At 43.7% G+C, this 22,673-nt stretch overlaps 1 long non-coding RNA gene across 1 annotated transcript; it reads right to left on the bottom strand.

Moving 5' to 3' along the window:
* Nucleotides 1-1,736: 1,736 nt before the first annotated feature.
* Nucleotides 1,737-22,508, bottom strand: LOC149322483 (uncharacterized). The gene is made up of 3 exons (XR_016279909.1): nucleotides 22,359-22,508; nucleotides 11,136-11,180; nucleotides 1,737-1,854 (listed from the first exon to the last, which is right to left on the bottom strand). It is a non-coding gene; the product is annotated as an uncharacterized LOC149322483 (long non-coding RNA).
* Between the last annotated feature and the right edge of the window lie 165 nt (nucleotides 22,509-22,673).

Below are 22,673 nucleotides of genomic sequence, written 5' to 3'. Positions count from 1 at the left end.
TGTCGCACTGTTGGTGTTAAAATATATTTCTAATTTGTATTGAAAATGTTCAGATGTGTCAATAGTTAACTAAGGTTTAAAAATGGTTCCTGTTGCAGGCCAGAAAGCCTAGGCCTGGAAGAACAAGTCTTCAAGGACATTGCCTAAGACATAATACAAACAAATGTATTATTGTTATGGTCTTGTGTAGTATGGTGACTTCATGGGGAAGAGGTGTGTCCACTTGGTGGGAAGGTTGATCTTGTGTGAGAACAAAGACTGATGTCACATTCGAGCTTCTAGCATGGACTCTGAAAGAGAATAGATGTATAGTAGCCTGCTGTAAAGTGTAAATAGCAACAAAGTCAATAAACCCTCATTTGAGTGAAAATCTGTGTGGAAGTTACTTTGATATTAAGTAGCTGAGAAGACTGCATCTGTTCCAGTTGGTACCAGTTCAGAACCACCGGTAACAAGAGACATCAACCATCCCAAAGATCTTTTTCTCTAACAGTTGGCTCATGTTCAACTTGTGGTCTACTTGAACTCCCAGATCCCTTTCACACGTAGTTTCGTTCAGCCAGGTGTCACCCATCCTATATCTGTGCATTTCATTTTTCTGCCCTAAGTGCAGTACCTTACATTTCTGTGTTGAAATTCATTTTCTTAGCTTTGGCCTAGATTTCGAATAAGGTCATTTTGAATTTTGATCCTGTCCTCTGGGGTATTAGCTACACATGTCTGTAACATCAGAACTGCTAAACATTTCATAGAATCATAGAATCATAGAGTTGGAAGAGACCACAAGGGTCATCCAGTCCAACCCTTTACCATGCAGTAACTCTCAGTCAAAGCATCTCCATTTGTTTCATCTGGGCCCACTGGGATATGATAATCATTGAACCATTCATTATGATTCAAGGCATGTTCAAATACCTTGGTAACTACAGGCAACACATTTTTAAGTTCAAAAGGACAACATAAATGTGGACCAAAGAGTCCCAGTGTTCAACCACTGATGCCAGAGGTAAGTTTGAGCAAGGTGATAACAATGGTCAAAGGATATTATGTTACCCAAGGGTGATAATGATGTGCCCTCCCAATGTTGGTCAAATGCAGCTCCATTACTCCTCATCATTGCTTGTGGTGACTAGGGACATTAAGTGCTGCAGTCCAACAATATTTGGAAGGCTGTATGATTCACATTATTGATTTACATATTCAGTTAAACATAAAACAGGATAATGGAGTATAAAAGGCTCAGAATTATGGTGCCATGGAGTATTTTGTGTGCACTATTCTATAGTTCCCAGGCATTTAAACATAACATAAAATTTCAGGTGTTTGTAATGTCCATACCTGCCAACTGTGAGCCTCAAAGATCTCACTTTTGAACCTCAAGAATCTAATCCATGTTCCAGATAAAGTTTGCTTTACTGATTGAACAGAATTTATTGCCTGCTGCTTCCAGGCCCTTGTCAGACAGTTTTGTGGTTATATTAATAAAGCGTCCAGACATGTACAAAACAAGGCAGAATCTTTGCACATCCATATCATTTCCTCAACTACTTCAGTTTTGCTCTTTGAAATTTCTCTCATTCCTTGAGAGCTTAGTATCAGAAAACACACACACTCCTGGCAGAATAAATTTACTGCATCTTTGTTCCCCTTCTTTTTTAGGCATTCAAGAAAAACTTCCCAGGTAAGTTACCTTCTTGACATGAAGCTTGAGAACAAACAGTTCTTATACAATTACCATCTGCAAACTGTGCACAGAAGCCAAGATGGTTCAGCTTGCTTTGCTGCAGGAAGCCATGAAAGATTCTGCCAATGCTCTTTGCTCTTCCTTTGTTCCTTCTGAAGTAATTAATTAGCCTCATGAAAAAGAGAGAAAGGGGAAGCAAAAAATGTCATGGGTGTAAATGGGCAAAGCAGGAATGAAAAGAGAGGGAGGGGGGGTTGTCTTTTTTCAAAACTAAAAGGGAACATGTAACATTTTCAGCTCTTTCCAAAGGTTGAAGCTATTGAAATGGTTGAAGCTTTTAACTGCAAGAGCCAGCATGGTGTAGTAGTTTGTGTGTTGGACTAGAGAGACCAGAGTTTGAATCCCTGCTTAGTTATGGAAACCTACTGGGTGAACTTAGGCAAGTCACACTCTCTCGGCCTCAGAGGAAGGCAAAGGCAAACCTCCTCTAAACAAATCTTGCCAAGGTAGATTCACCTTAGGTTTGCCATATGATCTAATTGACTTGAAGAAACACAACAACAATATTCAGTTGCAGATAAGCTTGCAGATATATTCTGTACGTAATGTGAATTAATAGAAATAAGTCCAGGTACAAAGCTACTGCAGCAATCAGATGTGAAATAAAATAAATACAGCCAAGAATGGAACTGAAATTTATCCTGTATTGATCTTAGAACTTGAGGCGTTGGGGTCAAATTACTGCAAAGACATTTGCTTCATTTTTCTTTCAGAACAAATTCAAAGACATAGCTGTGTTAGTCTGGAAAACCAGTAGGGAAGGGAACTTGTAGCAACTTTGAGACCAAATAAAAGAGAGACATTGGTAGCATAACTGAAAGAAAGAGGTTGGTAGCTTGAACTTTCATAGACTTCATAGGCTGATGCTACCAAATTTTCTCTTTCAGTTAGTCACAAAGGTGTTACAAGATCCCTTTGCATACTGACTTTCTGAACTAAGGGTCCTATGCAGGAGAAAAGTGGGATATAAATTTTAAAAAGAAATAAATGACTTGGAAAGTGTGAGGAATCTGATTTCAGTCCAAGGTTTAATAGGTTTATGCCAAATTGTCCACAAGCCTGATTCACTTTGCTCTCTGATATCCTTGGGCTATCTGCAAAGAAATATACACCTATTTGAGAAGTGCACATGGAAAAAGGCAAATCTTCAAATGGATGCAAAACACTGGTAAAACTGTAGGTAGTAGAGGTGATGGTAGATTGCATTCATGCAAGACCTATAATGTAAACTTGTACAAAATAAGAACATTTTTTAAAAAGAAATATTAAAAAGAGGAAAAAGGAAAAACATTCTAGCCCATTAAAAATGATGCTACCAGGCAGGTGGTGATTATGGATATGGGAAAAGAAAGATGTCTTTGGACAGTTCTTTAGATAGTACGTTTATCTTTGGTGTTGCCTTTTTTTTTTTTGGGGGGGGGGGTTGTTGACACACTTTAATAACACCCCAGATCATTCCACTCCAGTTCTATGCATATGCACTCTATTCACCCCCAAATATTTCACATCTATTTTAATGTACATTTTACTAAAGGTAACTGTGCCCATTGTTAAAATTGTATGCATTTTAGATGCATACACTGACTGAATAAACATGTTTGTGTGCTTTTAGAAATATATTTTTCTCTGTGCAGTTTTTTTAAAAAAACATTAGTACATACTGGCAAACACACACACACACACTTGTTATGCAGTGAGTGTTGCAAGAAATGCACATGTTTCTGGCTGCAAACTGCAGCCAGTTCCCAGGTGTTCTGGGAAGAAGACGGTGGAATCTTGATGATGCAAGTTCCTCATACATTCCTAATGGTATTTTTCAAAGTGGACTTTTGATTTCACTGTGCTCAGCATTTTCCTGAATCAATCTCTACTCTTTTGGCTACCACTTGCAGGGCAGCTCAGAACTGCTAGGCAATGCATGACACCACATCTGAGCTCTACCACATATACTCAACTATAAGTTGAGATATTTATGCCCCAAATGGACTCTAAAATCATGAGTCAACTTATATACAGGACAATAAGTTAATACTGTTTATAGAGTTCCTAAAAGAAGTGCCCATGCTTCCTTCGTAGCCAGAGAGGGTTAAACAGCTCCCTGTTTGAGTCCCTGTGAGCTCTCCTGTATGTGTGTGTGTGTCTTATCCCTCAGCCTTCCTGCATAGCCAGATCTAACAAACAGCTGCTGAGGCGACAGAGAGTTTGCCTCCCTGTTTGAGTCCCAGTGCACTCTCATGTCTCTCTGTGTGTGTCTTATCCCTCAGCCTTCCTTCATAGCCAGCAAACAGCTGGTGAGGCAAGGGAGGGAGAGAGAGAGTATGCCGAGGCTTGTACCCCATTTTGGAAATGCTGGTGGTAAAGGGAAGAGAGAGAGAGAGAGGTTTGGATCCCATTTTGCAATCCACAAGCCTTGGAAATCTTGGTGGTGGAGGGAAGAGATAGAGAGAAGTTTGTACCTCATTTTGCAAGAGATAATCTGCCATCCAATGCACAGAAATGAGAGAATGTTAGATAATTTTACATAAATGAGGCTGCCCGCCTCGGTGGGACGGCCCAGTTGCCGCTGGGAGATGCCCCCCGCGGCGGGCAGCGAGCCCTTCCCAGCTTGAGCGGCCCCAGAAGCCCCTGCGTGGGGCCGCTCAAGCCGCGATTGGCCCGGAGGGAGGGCGGGAGGCGGGACTTCCGCCCGCACCGCTGGGACTACAGGTCCCAGCGGGCTTTGCGGGCGGAAGCACCCGCTGATTGGGCGGCGTCACTAGATGGTGTCGCCCGTAATTGGTTGGGGAGCTGGGGGGAGGGCTCTGGCCCCCTTTGCCGACCTCCCTTGGCCAGTGGGCCTTTAAAAAGGCCCATGAGGCGAGGGAGCTGGCGCCATTCCATGAGAGCCTATCGCTTGCCGCCGCCGCGCCACCACCGCAACAGCAGCCAGTGCCACAGCAGCAGTCACAGCTGTGAGAGGCGCGGTAGCAGCCGCTGGAGGACATTAAGGGCCAGGGGCGGCCCAGCAAGGGCGGCGTCCATCTTGGGCACACACACCCCCACCGCCTTCCTGGGGCCTGGAGCTGCAACACAATACTCCCAGCCACTCGATAGCTCTGAGGAGGGGCTGGTTTGTGTGTGAGTTGCCCGAGGGGGCTTATTTAGAGGACAAAGGGCTGCAACTCTGATACATACATACATACATATATATATATATATATATATACAAAAAAAAATTCAGGATTCACTGGGTTGCCTGCATCATGCCCTCCAAGCGCAGCGGTGCCCATGAGCAGCCACTCCCGCCAGCTACTAGGGGGCGTTCCGGCCAGCCCAGGAAGTCCTGGGCCGAATTGCCCCCCCGGACAAAGCAAAAGAGACCAGCGGAGGCCCCCACGCGCGCCCCCGCTCAGCCCAAGAGGCAGAGGACCCAGCCCACGGCCCAGGCTTCGCCTCCAGACAGGGATGATGCTCTGGCAAGCATGCAGCAGTCCATTGCTGAGCTGATCAGAGAATTTCGAGAGAGCAGGGCTCAAGCACTGCCTCCGGCGAGGAAGAAGAAGTGGACGCGTCACCCTTCTTCCTCTAGCAACTCCAGCACGTCTTCCAGAGGCTCTGCGTCCTCATCGGGCTCCTCCGCCAGTTCTGTGATTCCTGTTCCAACAGCTCCACCACCAGCAGCCTCTCCGGCTAACCGGCACACTGATGGCCAAGGCAGGGAGGAGGCAACACCACTTCCTCCTCTGCCACCTGGCAACGCTTCGGCCGTGGTGGTGAGTGCTTGGGGCCCAACGCTTCCAGGGACCACTACTGGCTGGAAGGGGCGCTGATCCTGGGCATGCCCGCGTGGGCCATCAGGTGCAGGACCCAGCGTCCTGGACTCCAAGGGGTTTGGGTTGACCAACAGGCGGCCAGTTTCCCTACGTTTTCCAGGGGTGAGAACCCTCCGGGCATCCACCTCCCCAACAGAGTCCGGAGAAAGATCCTGCGGGGTTATTCTGTTGATGTATTTTCCCTTCTCAGGCCAAAGGGGGAAGAAGCAGGGGTGGTGTTGTCCTCCAGGAAGGACAAGAAGGGTCACAAGACTCCTCCGGCTGAGCGTACCTTCCTCAATTGGGTGGAGGGGTATGGGGTGTTCATGGCAGTGGTTGCCATGGCCTACCCTGAGTGGGGGTGGCACCTCATCAGCCACATGCTGAACGTCCTCAGGGCACAGTCCATTGGGGTCGAGGTGGCCGCCATTGCCTACGATTCAGCTTTCCGGCAAAGGGCTTCCCAGAGCGGGTTAGACAGATGGGATCTCATAGAGAGCAACATCTGGCTGCTTGAAGTTGGTCCTCATGCCAGAGCCAGGCCCTCAGCCAAGTGGCAGGGAAAGCGGGACTCCAGGAGGCTCCTCTGCTGGGAATTCAACTCGGGGAAGTATGTTCGCCCCCAGTGCAAGTTTGACCACTGTTGCGAATTGTGCTTTGGCCCCCACGCCAAGATAGCATGCGCTCGCCCTTCTGGATCCCAACAGCCCTTTCGCTCGGGACGCCCCACCCAGGCAGCTTCCGGAAAGAAGGGAGCCCCCAGCTCTGACTCCGGAAAGGTGGGGGGTCCCCAGTGAGCTGACCCCAGCTGCCTCGTTGGGTTTTGGGCTGGCCAGCACTCCCGTACGGCCTGGGGCCTTTCTCCCCCTGCTTCAGCGCTACCCCGACAGGAAAGCAGCCTCCCTCCTAGCATCTGGCTTCACTGAAGGTTTCAGGATCCCAGCGGCGGGCCCCAGGCTGCCTTCCGACGCCCAGAACCTGAAATCTGCCCGGGACATGCCCCATGTACTAATTGAAAAGGTCAACAAAGAGCTTCAGGCAGGCAGGGTAGCGGGCCCTTTCCTGTCGCCGCCCCTGCCCAACCTCAGAGTGTCCCCCTTGGGGGTGGTCCCCAAGAAGGCCCCTGGCGAATATAGGCTCATTCACCACCTTTCATACCCCCCGGGGGGTTCGGTCAATGACACCATCCCGCCGGAGCTTTGCTCTGTCCACTATGCCACCTTTGACCAAGCAGTCAGGTTGGTCCGCTCCTGCGGATGGGGGGCCCTCATGGCCAAGTGTGACATCCAATCGGCATTCCGACTGGTGCCGGTGCACCCTGATGATTTTTGCTTTTTGGGCTTCAAGGTAGAAGGCAAATGGTACTTTGACAAGGCCATGCCAATGGGTTGTTCTGTCAGTTGCTCAGCTTTTGAGACCTCCAGCACCTTCCTTGAGTGGGAGGTCAAACGCAGGGCGGCTTCACCCCTGGTCACCCACTACTTGGATGACTTCCTTTTCATGGGTGAGACACGCTCTGACACATGTTCCAAACTCCTGGCCACGTTCCAGACCCTGGCTCAAGAACTAGGAGTCCCGCTGGCCCCCAACAAGACCGAGGGCCCCGCCACATCTCTCACCTACCTAGGCATTCAGCTTGATTCGGTAGCCGGCATTTCTCGACTCCCCTCTGACAAATTAGAAGCGCTCCACAACAAGATTAGGCCCATGCTCTCGGCCAACAAGGCGACTTTAAAGGACATCCAGTCCTTGCTTGGCCACCTCAACTTTGCATGCAAGGTGGTTTCACCAGGCAGAGCCTTTTGTGCCAGGCTGGCCAGGATCACCACGGGGGTCACAGCTGCACATCATCATGTCCGCTTGACTCGGGGCATCAAGCAGGATCTGGCTGTTTGGGAGAGTTTCCTCAACCAATTCAATGGGGTGTCCATTTGGCAGAGATCCTGGGAGCTGGGCCAGGGCCTGCAGGTCCATTCCGATGCAGCAGGGAGTTTGGGATTTGGGATTTATTTCCAGGGCCATTGGTGCGCCAAGCGGTGGCCTGAGCATTGGGCCAATAGCGACATTATCCATGACCTCACCTTCCTTGAGCTGTTCCCAATCGTGGTCACCATCCACCTTTGGGATGAGGCTTTCAGCAACAAGGCTATCTGCTTCTGGTGTGACAACCAGGCTGTTGTCAACATCATCAACCACCAGAGTTCCAAATCTGAGAGGGTCATGTAGCTGGTCAGGCACTTCGTGCTCCGCTGCTTACAACGTAACATCACCTTCAGGGCCCGTTTTGTACCAGGTTTAAAAAATAATGTGGCAGACTCTCTTTCCCGGTTCCAGGACTCCAGGTTTCGTCTGCTGGCGCCCGAGGCAGACCCCTTGCCCATGCCTTTCCAGGAGGAGCTGTGGTAGGTTGGCAAGCTGCTGTGATGCAGGGCATCCTCACATCCGTGGCTCCCGCCACTCTCAGAGCCTACTATAGAGCTATGGCGAAGCTTCAGGTCTTCTTCAAGTCAGTCAACTTGCAGGCCCACTAGCCTATACAGTCCCACATCGTGCTCAGATTCCTGGTGTGGCTGAGAGTAGCCGGCACATCACCTCGGACTATGTCAGTACATTTAGCGGGGATCTTGTTCTTTTCCAAAGCCGAGGGACACCCAGACCCTTGTGCCACCTTCCAGGTCAAGAGGACACTGGAGGGGTGGAGGAGAGCACACCAATCCAACTTGGACGGGAGGAGACCCATATGTTTCGTGCTCCTTGACAAGCTGGTGAGACAGTTGCCTTCGGTTTGTGTCTCCTCCCTGGAGGCAGATCTGTTCAAAGCAGCGTTCATCATGGCTTTCTTCGGGGCCTTCAGGATAGGGGAGTTGATTCCTGCCTCCAGGGCCGATAGATCGGGGTGGGCCTTGCAAGTTAATGATGTATCTTTTGCACATAATGTTGTTTACTTAGTTCTTCGCAGGTCTAAGTGTGACCAGCTGGGGAAGGGAACAACTATTGAACTGCGGAGGCTCCGTGGCTCCCATCTGTGCCCGGTAAAGACGCTAAAGTGGTTCATGGCCGCGTGCCCCAATAAAGGAGGCCCCCTGTTCATTCATGCTGATGGAACCCTGCTGATGCGCTACCAGCTGGTGTTGGTGCTGTGGATGGCCCTGAGGAGCCCTGACTTGCCACCGCAAGAATTCGGGGGCCACTCGTTCTGGATCGGGGCTGCCACGTTGGCTGCACAATGTGGATTGACAGTGGACAATATAAAAAGGCTGGGGAGATGGAAGTCGGGAGCTTTCGCGGGCTACATTCGCCCAAACAAGGACTCTTGCAACTCTGGGTGTGCTGGGTTGTAGGGTTGGTGGAAGACAGTCCCTGCCTTCAGTGGCGGTTGCATAGGTCTTGGATCTGGTGAGCGTGGTTTCCAGGGCTGTGTAGCACTGGATCAGGAGTCCATCCGGACATGGGGGGGGGTGGCTGCGAGTGATGCCGGGTTGCCATTGCGGGGGCATAATCGGCACAGCTCCCCCTCCATTGACAAGGGATAGTTAGGCATTGATGCGCGTTGCAAATATGCGATCAATCGCCAAAACGGTTGGAGCGTAAGCGTTAACAAAATCCCTTGCCATCCTGAAGCTTAGCCGTGACCAAGCACCTTTGTTCATTCACTCAGCACTGGGCTGATGAATGACAGATCCAGACCTCATGCATTGGAGCCAACCCTACGTTTTGGTATGCTAATGAAGTTGTGGCCTTTCCTCCAGCATGCACTGTTCTCATTTGTCCGCGGCGGTGTCCCTCTAAGGCAATGTAAGGTTTCAGGCAAATGGATAGTCTGAGATGGGCAAACAGAGGTCCTCCAGTTGCTGTTGTACCACTGTTCCCATCATCCCCCCATTGTTGGCCAGGCTGATTGGGGCTGATGACAGTCTGAGTCCAACTGTGGAAGGGCACGTGTTCCTCAGCCCTGTGATAACCATTTGAGATTGATCTGGCATGATTTTTATCATTACGTTGTAAGACAGCATTTTTAAAAATGCAATGTATTATTTTAAAAACTCACATTATTAGCATTTCATAACAAAATGGGTGGATTATCCAAAGATGCTTATCAACTCCTGTTCTTCCAGGGCATTGTATGTTAGTAACAATGAAGTCTCAATGCTGAAGAAGCTGCTAACATTTTATAAATACCAATAAAGCATAGGATCCATAGGGTCAACTTCAAAGGTTGCACTTAACATGATAGATATCAAACCGAAGGAACTATATATACTTGGTCATGATGTAACTCTTCAGTCTTTCTATATATTAAGACTATATATCTCAGTATGGATTATTTGGTAGTGAAATATTAATAGAGCACTTTATCTCTACTTTTATTTTTCTTCTTAGTTACAAACTGCACTGCCATCTTGCGATGTCTCCAGGTAACACTGGCCAGCAAAACCCTCCTTTGAGGCCAGCAAAATAACAGCATTGGCAAATCTGTTCTGGGGTTATTATCTAGTGTGCTGTAGGAGGACAGCCTTCTCTCCCTCCAGTATTTTGAAATGCATCTTCAGGCATGGGGGACAGGGGAAGCCATTAATAAGCAATTGCCTTGGTTTATAGAGAGATTTGCTAGTACATCTTGCATTCAGGAAAGAAACATCAAGATGATAATAATAATAATAATAATAATAATAATGAATCGAGGTGCAATTACAACCTATAAAATACATACAAAAACACATCAATAAAATACAATAAAAGATAGTCTCTTTAATACAGTAGGTTCTGCTATACGATTCCCACAGGCTCACTCCGCTGCACTCATGCAGACTATCATGCAGAGAGGCCTAGGATTTCTACCATGAAAAATTAGTTATTCTCAAAGATGCCACAAGGGTCTTTGTTCAACACCTGCAGGCTTATCTACATCCAAGCTGCAATACTTGCAGCAGGTGGAAACCAATTGTTTGGAGCACATTTCATCATGGAGATTTGGCATATTTTGAAGGATTTTGTTCATATCATGCAAGAAATGATGGCACAGGAAGCCACCTACAGAGTCTAGCAACTACAGTCCAGAATCCTGTGTATCTCTTTCAGAAGGAGTTAAGACATTTTTGTCTGATGTGCAATATCTGTATTAAATTCAAGGATGGAAAAGCAGGGTGGTTAACATACTGCCCTGAAACATATCTATGACTATCCTCAGCTGATGTGCATCCACCTGCCCTTGCTGAAACTAATAGCAGTGCTCCTTTGGCTGAATGCTTGGTTGTGCAATGTTTCCATTTAACACAAGCATTTCATAGTAGATCCAACAATAATTCTGCATGTGGTAATTTTTCCCGTGTAACCTCAATGCAGGATATTGGCCAGAATGTCCCTGTGTGGAACTGATGGTGGCTCCCTGCAAGGCTGTTTATACATACAGTATTAGCAGCCAGAGTGAGTGAGGAACCTAAGTTTCAGTTTCCTCTCTCTTCTCCTTCCTACCATCACCAGTCTACCAGAGTTTAGAATTACTCTTGCATGAAAGTGTGGGGGAAAATAATTCATGTTGAGATTTTTGATGAAAATATCTATTTCACACCTCCTGAGATCTGTTGTAAGACTGAGCTTACCTTCTGTCAGAGAGTCACTCATTTGCAATCTTCATGGTGTGCTTCCTAGAAAAAAGTCACAAAACAATGTATACAGTTAAAAAATGAGTGACTAAAAATAGATATGGTTGAAAAATATGCAAATAACACACATTGTGCAACAGGGAAATGCACACAGTAGGAGCCATATGCAAAAAGGTATATGTGTCCCAGTTTTGGGTGAAAATGGGATATACCCAAAATGATGTGAAGATGATGACAGTGTACAAAAATGTACATCAAGAAAAATGTGTACAATAAAGTGCATCAGGATGCTAATGATTTCATTCACACATTCTGGGTTTGTTGTTAACGCTACAGAATCAAATCTATGTGCATTTCTGCAAGTTCTGTTGCTCACATGTGCCAGCACTCAAATAAAGATGATGAAGCAGATGTATTCGAAACACGTTCAAGGCAAACAGAGTTTTATACTTGTTTATCCCGGGTCTATCTGCATCGGTTATTCACAGCTGAGAATGCAAATCTTTGAGAAAAAATAGGGAATAAACCCGAGGTCAATTATTCTGGGTTAAGTGGGGGTTTTCGCAGCCCCCCCCCCCCAAGCCTTAATTGGATGCATTTGAAATGTATGTGAACAACAAAGATTCAACCTGGATTCTACCTGGATTATTTTCACCATCTAAATAACTGTCCCTTGGCCATTATATAACCTTTTCTGGAAGGCTTGTGAGCTTGGGTAAAAGCAGCTAGTGTAGAACTGGTTGATGTTAGATTTAGGTCAATGAAATCAAGTCTATGTCTTAAATCCAGAGTAAATGTTATGGTGACATCAGCACTTTTGGGGCACTCCTCTCCCTTCTGCAGCCCTGTCTGACACACACAAAAATGCTGGAGAGTTCTCTAGCTCTCTCAAGAAGGTTTTCAAGGTTTGTGGGGGCTGCAAAAGAGTTTGGGAATGGATAGTGTACCTCTCTGGGGGCGTTTCCACTTGCGATTTAAAACGATTTTAAATACAGCAGTTTGTTTTAAAGCAACTCAAAATAAAGCGAGTGTTATCCCGCTTTTCAAATCGGTTTATTTGTATCGTTCCCATTTACGTAACGTTTTATTTTGATTCAGTGTAATTGACCTGGTTTTGTTCCCATTCATGGATGAATTGGTGTTTATTTAAATCAGTTTTGCTACTTTTTCGTTCACATTCACTTGTTTCGGCTGTCAATCAAAGAGACGTCATCATGACGTCGCAATAATTCGGAGTAACATGCATCGATATAACCTTTACCTGCGTTCCCACTACCTGACCATTTTTAATTCATTTTAAATTTTGCGTTTTTTTTAAAAGAGCCAATGAGGAGGCGCTTAAGCTCTTAAGAGTCCTAAGCGCCTAAGCTCTTAAGAGTCTAAGAGGGAAAGATGGCGGTGACAACAGATGGGGACAAAGAAAGGGCGACTCCCCCGAGCCAGCCCATCGCGCTCCGCTCCTCCCATCCTGTGGAACCCGAATCAGACACCGAAACGTTCCCATTTAAAAACCAGGATTCGTATCTCGGATCAAGGGATAACCCGGGGTAAAACCTACTATTTTTTTGTGTCGGTTTATAGGCTTCTGATCCAGTTTAAATGTTTGGGTTCGAATCAGATTCGAAACGCAGTGGGAACGATAGCGGGTTACTCTAGAACTGTTCTAGAGTTAACTCGGGATTGAGTGAGAACGATACACCTTGGATTCGATTTGTAAACCGGTGTATAAGCGAGTGGGAACGCGCCCTCTCTCTTCTACCTGTCAAAGCTGTTTCTTGTGAATGCAACCGATCACGTTATATACTGAGCTAAGGATTTTTTCACATCTTACTTCCTGCACCAATGCCAGCTAATTTCTCTCTCAATCAGATTTTGTAAGGCCACTTCACAACCTGATTAGAGGGAACAAACAACTTTGGTCTAAAAAACTAGGCTCTAGCCTACTGCAGCATTAGATAGATAGATAGATAGATAGATAGATAGATAGATAGATAGATAGACAGACAGACATTTGTTGGTAAAATTATTTCAATAGTTGGTCCAAGACCCTGTTATTTTGATAGAAGGCAGGAAGGTTGTCATAAGAGGCAATTTGTCTGAACTGGTGTGAGTGCTAAGTCCTGATAGATTACCAGGTATATAGGCATTTAGGTCAGGGAGCATCAAAGGAAATTACAGACCATTTTCATCTAAATTAGCTATCCTCAACCTGTGTTCTCCAGATGTGCTAATTTAAAATCCCCACCAATCCCATCCATAGTACATCTTGGCTGAAACTCTTTTTAAATGTTGCTTTTCTTAAAGTACAATAAAACTATCCAGGGTGTTTCAAAGTAAATTTCAAAGACTAGACTATTTATTTATTTATTTATTTATTTATTTATTTATTTATTTTATTTTCATCCCACCTTTCTCCCAAAGTGGGACCCAAGGCAGGACCCAAAGTGGGACTAAAGTTAAAACCAAGTAATGGCTAGTTAATTACAGAGTTTCCTATCCTTTTAATTTTGTATTAAAGGACAAATAGGAATTCAGAAACTGTTCTGGGGGAAAGGCACATATGTTTTCTAGTGGGATAGCTTTATTGTGAATGGAAGAAGTAGCCTAGCTGAACTGACTAAAAAGTCCATCAGCCCATCAAGTGGACCCAATGGAGACTAAGTGCATATCTACACTATGGACCCTCCAACATTTCACAGATGAAAATCACCATGTGAACATGAGGCTGTGCTCAATATTGCAAAAGTTATTAATGAGGAAGAACACAAAACCTAGGAGAGGGTGCAGCAGTCTGCTTTTTCCTGGGCCTACTGGGAAGGGCAGCATTCCTCTTCCTCATCTTCTACTCCTTTCTTCTATGCTAAGTTAACTCAGTGCAAACTATTTTTGGATTTTGCAGCTACTGAAGTAAACTGAGGACAAATCAGGAAAGTGGAAGGAGGAGAAAGAAAAACTGAGACATTTGAAAAAGAGTTGATACAAGTGGGACAGTAGAGGATTAATCAGGACTGTCCCTGTCAAATCTAGACAATTGAGAAGCAGAATACTACAAACCTAGTGGTTTAACCAATGATATCACCAGTTTAACTGCCAAGGTTTCTCCCAAAGAACTCTGGCAATTCTCGTGAGTTTGCTGGGGTTTCCTAACATCCCCAACAGGAGATTCTTTCAGGAAAGGAAATCTCTATTAAACCAGTTAAAGTTTGTGGCATAGACATAAGCAACCCTAAGGGAACCTATTTGCATGTCTGAGTTAAATGTTTTCCTACCCATTAACCTGAGCTATAGCAAAACCTCAAAACAATTTTTCAGATCAAATAATATAAGAACCTTGACAATTTTGTCAAGGAAAAGCAAGGAGAAAGAAAGGGAAAAAAAGAAATAGGGGGTGAAAACCAAGGAATCAGGCTGCTTGGGAATAGTGAGGAGGAGAGACAGAGGAGAGGAGGAGAGACTATGTGACTGCCAATAACATAGCTGTTACTGGCATATTTCACATATGGGGACTAGTGCGATTGAAAACCCATTGATGGGTCTCCCCTGTCAGTGAAATGGGGTGTGCTAATCATCCATTAGTATGTAGCAGCTATGTGTCAGAGGCATCATTGTGCAATATGTATTGCCAAAGCCTCTTTTTTCCTGGTGTAATTTCAGTTTAAATGTCTCATGTAGTAATCTCCTCAGTTTCAGAACACCTGGACTGGGCCAAAAAATCCTTCAGTTCTGTCTCTCAAGTGTCACTATTGTAACAGAAAACCCTTCCTTTCTTCTGCAAAAAGGAGAGAAAATTTCAAATCCTTAATACAACACAAACCTTAATACAACACAGAGGCCTATGTGTGCTAAATAATTCAGTAAACATATCAGTCTTGAAGAGAAGGGTTTTTAAAAAAAGAGAAGGGTAGTGTTTTAGCACACCATCTGTTCTCATGGCGCAATCCCAGAAGAATGTGAGAATGCTTAACAGCATGCTATGAACATGCTCTTTCTCATTCAGCTGAAAAACATCACAGTTGGGACATTTAATAGTAAGTCGTCCACTGTGTTTGCACATTCCTAAACAGAAATATTAGAGCAACCAAATTTTAATTTCTGTACTTGTCATTTGTTACTATAATTACACTGGAATACAATTAGGTGCCTTTGGATCTTTCAGTGTTAATTAAAAAGCTAATAACTTGAAATGCTATAAATACTGAAGAGGGGGTCAAATATATCAGCCAATTAATCCTTTGTCACTTACTTTTAAAAATCCTTTTAATTGGAAGATTGGCTTCAATCTGACTATATAATATAGTAAGGGCACCAATGAATTTTTCTCCCTGTTGTTACCTACTGGGAATTTCCAGCACTACTTAAACTGTGACTCTCATTCATTTGAAAAGAATCATACTTAGGCAAGTGTTGGAGATCACCCAATTTCCCTACAGAAAGTCAATCCTCAGCAACTCCAGGTATGAAAAATTCCTCTTTATAATCTCAGAGAACTGCTGTCAGTTTTAATAACATTGAGTCAGATGGAAAATGTTCTGATACAGAAAGCAAAGCAAGACACTGCCTTCCTATAATATATATTTTAAGGATGCAATCTTCAAACTACTTACTAGGGAACAAGCTCCATAAACCATAATGGACCTTACAACTATGTAACATGCATGGAATTGCAGTGTAAGTTTGCCACAAATGGGAAAGGGCTGCTAGGCAGGGTAGTCATAGGAATTCCAGACTGGATTATAATTCTTGCGTGAATTCAGCACTGTCTGTCTAAAGACCTATGGATCCAGGAGCTGCACACCTTTGTATCCAGCCCTATTGCTTGTTCTTTGAGGCCAGAATCCTAGAATTCTTTTGATTGTTTCTGAGCAGTTCCTGAAAATATTTCTCTCTGAGACTGATGTGGAACGGAACAGGCATTTCCAGCAGCATTGGTGACATTCCATTGTGCAATAAAACAAGTGATAGCCTCGTTCCATTCCCATCCCTCCCCCTTTCATTCTGCGCTGGGACCATTCCCAAAAGCCCATGTGATAAGCTCCCATGCTTGGTGGATTTTTGTTTGAATTTTCTAAATGGCCAACACAGCCACTCCTGCATATTTTCTAAATAAGAAAGGGTAATTTTGTAATGAAACACTTATTGCACTTCTGACGATCCCACCATGAGTAAATTTCATGTATACTTTAAGGAAGAGGTGAGTAAAGTGTGGCCCTGGAGCATAACACAATGCCAAAGCTGTTTCACTGCTCTTTGTTCCCAGTCTTCTGACACACCTGCACTCTTTTTTTTTTTCTGGAAAAAGGGGGGGGGGGGAATGTGAACTGTCTCTCTCTGAGGACAAATCCAAAGATTTAATAAGACATTAACCCATAGCTTAATGCTATAGAATTCTGGGAATCAGTTTTCTGAGTTACTTAGCCTTCTCTGCTAGAGAACTCTGTTGTCACAACAACTACAAATCCCAGGATTCCATAGGATGGAGCTATGACAATTAAAGCAATGCCAAATTGCATTCAGTCTGCAGTGTGGCAGCAGCCCTAGACCCCCCCCCCCTCCCCGAATAGCAATCCATGTACCTTTTAAGTAAGTCAGAGGTTCTCTTACACAGTTTTCAACAATTTTAAAAAGCAAGTGCATAGTTTTTCTAAACCAAATGTATACTTCTAGTCACCTTTAGGTTTATTACATTTTTGGCATTCCATGTGGCCCTCGGAGTGTAGAAAACTAGCCCTCATCCTTGCTGAAGTTACCCACACCTGCTTTAGTGGATATGGGTATATATTCCAGACTGTCCAGTCTGGTCTCTTGACAAAGCAGTTGTTGTTACTGCTGTTATGTGCCTTCAAGTTGACTCTGACATATACCAACCCTATCCTGCTGTGGGAGGGGGGGGAGGATGAGATTTATTCAGAGAATATTTTCATTGTCCTCCTCAACAACTGAGAGATGATTTGCCCAAGATCACTCCAGGGGCTTTCCAAGAGTAAGCAGGGGGTTGAATCCTGGTTTGTGGGAGTCCTAATTCAACACCCAAAGCACTACAACATGCTAACTTTACAACATAATGAAAAACCGTGTGCATTTCCAATAACCATACTTCAGAAAAGAGAAACTGGCTAATCAAGACTACTAACCTTGGTTTTAGGAAATATCCTTGTCTTCTCCCTCAATGACCATTGACCATCATTAAAACTGAACATGTTACCTCATCTTCACATCCACAACATTTTGCATACCTGTGGACATTTTCACACATAAACTGCTATATAAGTCTGCCTCTGGGCTTTCCAGTCCACCACATGCATCTGAAGAAGTAGACTCAAGTCTATGAAAGCTCATGCCACCAGCTTTTCTCTTTCAGTTAGTCTCAAAGGTGCTGCAAGCTCCCTTTGCATACTGATTTTCCAAACTAACACAGCTGTGTTTTTGAATTATTTCTATATACTATCCATATTTTGAGCAAATTCAAATAATACGGGGATATGGAGAATCAAGGCTCATCTACAACATTTGTTGCAGTATTCATTAAAAAGAGCACTTAAAAATCAGACTAAATTGGTCAAAGCAAAGAAATAAAATGCTTCCATCTGAATTCTGAAATTGAGGATGACTTTCCAAAGCAGCATCCTAATGCACCATTTCAAATCAGAGAAGCTTTACCTTTAAGGAAAATCATCCATTTTTCTGGGCACTTGAGCTAGGGCAGCAGGGAAGGGAGGGGGAGAAGAGTTGTTTGATGAGCCTCCTAAAAGATGCTCCAAGGAAATATCAGTTTCCATCGTCCTTTCAAATTATTTAAAGTTTGTCGTGCTCAGATTGTTGTTTGAAGGCAACATTTTGAATAATGGGTTTCTCCTGCTATTTACACATTGGGGTAAAGGCAAAACAGCCATTACGTGCTGCACTTTATTGCACTGCATTATGTATGAGATAGTTTTGTAAGCAGGTACACACAAGGGGCGGAGAGAAGAAACACTGGAAAGCAATTTCTTTTATTGTCCAATATAGAAGAGTTAGGAATAATCTAGGGAACATTCAAACGCCCCCGTTTGTGGGCCCTGCAAGCTGTAGTGTTGAAATGAGTTATTTACTACACTATTATAAGCACTCACATTAACACTACAGTGCAGCTACGAATCTTTCCACTGGGCTAGTTTATAACCACTCTGTTTATGATGCTAGATAACTGAGTGGCTTCCCTTAATAAGTTATAACCTTCCTTGCACTGGAAAGAAGGGAAGGCTAAGTGACTAAGAAGCCTTCCTGTTCCTTTGAATAAGGATCCAGGGCAGTAAATGCCACGCAAACTTGAAAATGATGCAGCAGCACACCTACTCACCAAGTATTGGGATTTGCTTTTGGAAAAGCATCTTATTTTCTCCAAAACAAGTGTGGAAAAGAAAGGCTTGGGCTGGGGAGATCAGAACTGAGATTCTTGCTTGGGCAAGGAGGCTGGTGATGGATGGCCTCTCAGCTTAGTCTGTCTTAACCTGGACTGCTCTTGTGAGAATGAGATGAAATGACCTCTATGCGTGCCAACTGTGTTCTTTAGCAGAAAATGGAACGTTCAACATTAAATATAAATAAGATACAATCCTGAGATTAGAATTTTATTTATGCACTAGCATCTAGATTATATAAAGACTCACCAGGATTGGCCTTTTAAAGATTGTAGCAGATCAGGGAGGGGCATGACACCTACCTCCACCTGTTTTTGTATCTATAACAATAGTATTTTTTTTTTTTACTCTACATGTTGAGACTTCCTTGTCAAAAATGCTTGGGACCAGGAGTGATTTGTTATTTTTTTTTAATTTCAAAATACCTGGATTTGTACATACATACATAATGAGATATCTTGGAGATGGGAGCTACAAGCACAAAATTCATATATGTTTCATGTATACAAATAATCTGAAGATTATTTAATATAATATTTTAAAATAATTTTGTGCATGACACAAAGTTTGTGTACACTGAACCATCAGAAAGCAAAGGTGTCACTGTATCAGCCACCCATTTTGGATTCTGGAACATTTTGGATTCCGGATAAAGGAGACTCAGCCTGTAGCATTTATGTTTAGTAGGGGTCAAAAACCTGCATATTCCTTGAAAACAAGGGGAGCATGTGTCTTGATTTTAAACTCAAAAGTGATTCTGGAAGTTTCTCAGGACTGCTCCTCCAGTACCTTATTTTAAATGTATAATGCATCTGTTTTGCAACTGTGACCATGCCACTGGTCTCTGAAACCAGAGTAACAAAGGCAGTGACAATAAAGTGCACACTGTGGTGGGACTACAGAGACCTCTTCTACCCTAGAAGCTGCTTCTCATCAGTGCAAGGCAGGTACCACATCTGAGACCTGCCCACCCCATCACAGCCCTTCTTGAAGGAGACCAGAACATTTTTCTCTCTCTGATGCCAAATGGTTGCCAACTCCCATTTAGTTTTAATCACACTATTCTTGCTGAATAACCAAGCAAGAAAAAACGTTGCTCTGCAAAGGGGGTTGGGGAGCAAAAAGTAAATGACAGAAGAAACATACTGTATAATGAAGTGGGGCTCATTATACAGTAGTCCAAATATACCTTTGCTAGCCTCCTGATTTGTTTTAGTCTTTTGTGAAACACTGGTAGCCTGAATGAACTACAGAACCTCTGGTTTCATGGTTGCTGGTTGTCCTCCCTATTACTACTCCTGTTCAGGCATTATTAAATTTAGGAAAATATAACTGGACAGGAAACAGATACATGCCATTTCCCCTCCATTAGCATGCCCATTGCCTTCTACACCTGGAGGACAACTTTCTAAAGAGGTGAATACCTTTTAGGCATTACTCACCACAGGATTTCAAACCCAAAGAAATCAGGGTTGCACTTCTCCTTTCCAGACAGTCCTTTTCCATGTGTGACAGAAATTGTGATGAAGCAGAGCACGGCTAGAATGCTGATTACCCCCCCCCACACACACACACACACACATACACACACACTTTTCTCCTTGTGCTTTTTAATTTTATTTTTATTATTTAATTTTATTTTTTGCTGTTGTGTGTCTTCAAGTTGTTTTTGATTTATGGTGACCCTAACGTGAACCTATCACCAGATTTGTTCAGAGGGGGTTTGCTTCTGCCTTTTTGTAAGGCTGAGAGAGTGTGACTTGACCAAGGTCACAGGTTTCTACTATCGACTCATTTACGCTACCCAGTTTAATTACACATGAATATAGCTACAGGCAATATGGAAGTTTATTGTAAACCTGGATTAGACTCTAGAAGTTCAAATGTAGTTTCTAGATTGTTGGGTTAAGGATGTGAAAGTGTGGGACATTTTAATGCTTGTTTTTGTTACCAAAAAACAAGAGTTTCTGCCTTTTGAGTATGTGTGTGTAGAGGACAGAAGAGAGAAAGCAGACAATTACTGAAAAAAATCCTTTCCCAAAATCCTTTTCATCAGCGGCCCCTAGACAATAACCTGCCCAGAGAGCTTCAATGACTGAATGTGTTTATGTTTTAACCTATGTGTTTCAGTGGTTTATGTCTTTTAGTCTATGTTGTATCCCACCTTGACCCTTGGTGAGAAGCAAGTAAGAAATAAATATTAGTACAGTGGACCCTTGGTACCTGCTGGAGTTTGGTCCCAGGACCCCTGCCTCCCTGGTAGATACCAAATTCCAAGGATGTCCAAGTCCCATTAAATACAGTGGTATAATAAAATGCTTTTTGGAATGAATATATTTGGAACATATTTTCAAGCCGTAAATAGTTGAATCCATGGATAAAGAATCTATGGATATAGAGAGACAATTTTAGTAGTACAGTAGTAGTAGTAGCAGCAGCAGCAGCAGTAAAAAGAAAAGAAGCTGGAACACCAAAAAGCAGAATCAGTACCCCAAGATGCCACTCGAAATGACAACCTTGCAGTTGTAACATGGATTTAACATGTAACATGAAGTCTCTCAACACTCTTCAAAGGCATGCCTGTGCAAAATGTGCTCAGTAAACCAATCAAGATTGTAGCAATCACTTTCCCCCTTGTGATGCCCCAAATCTAAGCTCCAAAGTCCCACTCCATGCCAGTGTGTCAGCAGCTTCTAGATCCCCTTTCCTCTTCCAAAGAACTCAAACATTCTGGCAGCACCTACCCTCTTAACTTGAGATCTTTCACAGGAAAGATAAAAGGTGCGGCAGGTATGCATGAACTATTGCAACCAAGGGTGTCATTAGCGGTGTGTGGAGTGTTCAGACCGCACCAGGTGATACCCTAAAGGGGGGATGACACCATGGCTCCCAAAACAGCTGCCACTGGGCAGAAATGGGCTCTGCCATTTGCCTGCATTCCTTTAAAATGCTGGGGCTCAGAGGAAGAGATGGTGCGAGTGAGATGAGGCTCAATGTGAGGAGAAAGGAGAGGCATCAGAGTTTAATTTTGTTTTATAAAAAATAATTTTTAAAATTAATTTTTTAAATTTTAATACATCACATCTTACCAAATTTTCACTTTAACCACATGAAACTATGTACATGTAAATACATTTAGGCTGTGCATATAATTTTGTAATTTAAAGGTATAATTTTAATTTTGCTAGTTGTTTATATCACAACTATTGCTATTACATTCAGTGATATACAAGAAATATGATTTATGAGTAACACTGGTAGAAAAAAAACATTACTAAGGATTCTGTATGGTGTGGTATGGGAAGAAGTCAGTGGGGAAGTGTCTCAGCCCAGGCCTCAGAGGGAGAGAAGAACCACTGGACTTGATCCCTTTCCCCACCACCATTCTCTTCTCCTTTTGTGTCATGTCTTTTTAGATTGCAAGCTTGAGGGCAGGGAACCATCTGAATAACTATCTGTAAGCCATTCTGAGAGCCTTTAGGGCTGAAGAGCGTGGTATAAATACTGTAAATAAAATAAATAATAAACCCTTGTGACGCCACTGATTGCAACACCAACAGCAGCCCCTGGCCAGATGATAGGGGCATTCCCTTTCCTTGGCTGGAAATGCTGAGGACTGAAAACTTCTGCATACTAAGTATGGGATCTCTCACGGAACTATCGTTCTTTATTGGCTATTGGATGAAGTGTTCCCACTCTAACCCCAAATGGCTGTGTTAGAAATTCAGGAAAATATAAAATAGGTGGCATGCAAGTAGGTTAGAGCTCTCTGGATTTTTGCTAAAGAAATTTATCAATTTTAAATAGTGCTTGAATTACATACCCAAGCATGAGGATTGATGATAGCCCTTGCCATTTTTTATCCAGACTTGGAAGCGCTGCATGTGTTGCTCACGGAACCATTCAAATCAATCACAGAGACTCGAGATTAGCATTTAATTGGGAGGCAACTTTGTCCTTGTTCTTAGCAGGAAGAGTACTGGAGAGAGAAGATAACAGAATCCTTTAAAGGAAAAAAGGAAAAGTTCCAAATAGGAAATACAATCATATTGGGGGGGAGGGGTTGCACTCCATTTGCAGTGTAAAAGAAATAATGTGTCTATATATTACGGTCACGGAGAACCAGGACCAAAATAAA

This window comes from Sceloporus occidentalis, unplaced genomic scaffold (assembly GCF_023333645.1).
Source record: "Sceloporus occidentalis isolate IW3139 unplaced genomic scaffold, rSceOcc1.0.p SCAF_1, whole genome shotgun sequence".
In the NCBI taxonomy this organism is placed as follows: Eukaryota; Metazoa; Chordata; class Lepidosauria; order Squamata; family Phrynosomatidae; genus Sceloporus; species Sceloporus occidentalis.
This window is presented reverse-complemented; position numbering and strand designations above follow the sequence as displayed.